The sequence below is a fragment of the Hoplias malabaricus genome, chromosome 18 (assembly GCF_029633855.1).
Source record: "Hoplias malabaricus isolate fHopMal1 chromosome 18, fHopMal1.hap1, whole genome shotgun sequence".
Classification (NCBI taxonomy): Eukaryota; Metazoa; Chordata; class Actinopteri; order Characiformes; family Erythrinidae; genus Hoplias; species Hoplias malabaricus.
In genome coordinates, this window is record NC_089817.1 from 1,193,632 (window position 1) to 1,196,131 (window position 2,500).

Here is a 2,500-nt window from a genome sequence, read left to right on the forward strand (position 1 = left end):
TGTTCTCTCTGTGTCTGGGTGGGTCTCCTCCGGGTGACTGTCTGTGAGGAGTGTGGTGTGTTCTCTCTGTGTCTGCGTGGGTCTCCTCCGGGTGACTGTCTGTGAGGAGTGTGGTGTGTTCTCTCTGTGTCTGGGTGGGTTTCCTCCGGGTGACTGTCTGTGAGGAGTGTGGTGTGTTCTCTCTGTGTCTGCGTGGGTCTCCTCCGGGTGACTGTCTGTGAGGAGTGTGGTGTGTTCTCTCTGTGTCTGGGTGGGTTTCCTCCGGGTGACTGTCTGTGAGGAGTGTGGTGTGTTCTCTCTGTGTCTGCGTGGGTTTCCTTCGGGTGACTGTCTGCGCCCCCTCCAGGGTGTGTTCCTGCCTTGCGCCCAGTGCTGGAGGCGTTATACTCTTCTAGTATGGCATTGAGCATTGTTCACTGCTTTGTACAAAGTACAACACAGTACAAACCAGACAAAAACATAGTTCCACTGTTCCACAGCCCAGTGCTTACCCACTCTGATATTAGGAATGGTGACCTTGGGCTCATGTGTAGCTGCTGCACATCCTCCCGTTCTGAAAGGCAGAGGGGGTGCAGCTTATTTCCAGGTGTCGTGATTTATGAGGAGACCCTGATGTCTCTAACAGCCCCCTGCTGGATCCACAGGGTCCTGAAGGTCCTGTCTTAAAGAGATAAACATGAGCGGTGTGTTGAAAGGGAGGATTTCCCTGCACAGGAACCTGCAGCTTCCATCCTGTGCTGCCTGCGAGGTGGTGGTGGGGGGGATGGGGGGTGATAAGAAGGAGAGGTAGAAAAGGGGCAGTAGATAATGGGGGTGCAGATGGAGATAGAGGAGCAGGCCACCACTTCCAGCAGGAAGTTTGAGGTCCTCCAAGATCTTCTGGAGGGTCAGCGCTGGTTTCCCCCCACACGCTCCGCTCTGAGGGTCCGAGGCCTGGAGGTGCCAGACCCCACCTCAGACGCCCTGCGGTCCATTGTTAAAGTCCAGCAGAGCTGCTCTCACTCATTTCCTCAGGAGCTATTTCTGAGAGGCCTGCTTTTCTCCTCTGAGTCCGGACTCTGATATACGAGCGATTGTGTCTCTGACGAGCCTTTCCCTCGTGCGCTGGCTCTCACTGCTGGGTCAAAAGTCCATCATCATTAAGTAGATGGAGATGTTTATGGCCATTTCTCAGATGCAATGTGAAATCTAAAGGTGAATGCTGTTCAGAGACCAGAGGTCAAGCAAGTCATGTAAAGTCAAATGTATTTGCCACAAAGCAGCGTTACACACAGCGAAAAATGTAAAAATTTGTAATGAACAACCCCAGGTGAGCAGCCAAAGTCCACAGCGGCAGGAAAAACTCCCTCGAAGCTGGAGGAAGACATTTTGGGAGGATCCAAGAGTCACAGGGAAGCATTCTCCTCTGGAGAAACACATTAGAAACAACAGAGTTTTAAGAACGCATTGCCTTTACAAATAATTTATAAGTTTTGTGTAAAGTATATTTGTAATTGTAATTAAATATGTGGGAGTGTGGTGTGTTCTCCCTGTTTCTGCGTGGGTTTCCTCCGGGTGACTGTCTGTGAGGAGTGTGGTGTGTTCTCCCTGTGTCTGCGTGGGTTTCCTCCGGGTGACTGTCTGTGAGGAGTGTGGTGTGTTCTCTCTGTGTCTGCGTGGGTTTCCTCCGGGTGACTGTCTGTGAGGAGTGTGGTGTGTTCTCTCTGTGTCTGCGTGGGTTTCCTCCGGGTGACTGTCTGTGAGGAGTGTGGTGTGTTCTCCCTGTGTCTGCGTGGGTTTCCTCCGGGTGACTGTCTGTGAGGAGTGTGGTGTGTTCTCCCTGTGTCTGCGTGGGTTTCCTCCGGGTGACTGTCTGTGAGGAGTGTGGTGTGTTCTCTCTGTGTCTGTGTGGGTTTCCTCCGGGTGACTGTCTGTGAGGAGTGTGGTGTGTTCTCCCTGTGTCTGCGTGGGTTTCCTCCGGGTGACTGTCTGTGAGGAGTGTGGTGTGTTCTCCCTGTGTCTGCGTGGGTTTCCTCCGGGTGACTGTCTGTGAGGAGTGTGATGTGTTCTCCCTGTGTCTGCGTGGGTTTCTTCCGGGTGCTCCAGTTTCCTCTCACACTCCAAAAACACACGTTGGTAGGTGGATTGGAGACTCAAAGTGTCTGTAGGTGTGAGTGTGTGAGTGAATGAGTGTGTGTGTGTGTCCCTGTGAAGGACTGGCGCCCCCTCCAGGGCGTGTTCCTGCCTTGCGCTCAGTGATTCCGGGTGGGATCTGGACTATCCCTGAACTGGATAAGGGTCACAGACAATGAATGAATGATTGTAACATGATTGAAATTGTGAAATTGTAAGCTGGATAAGAATGTCTCACTGCTGAAAAAGTGACTGCTGTAAATGAGTGTGAGCCTTTGTTCCTCATAAACACTTTCATTAAACACCAGTTATGCCCTGATCACAGCAGTTTAACACAGTTCCTCTGGAGAGAAGCTATGTTTTAAAGCTGCAGGACATAAATCCTACA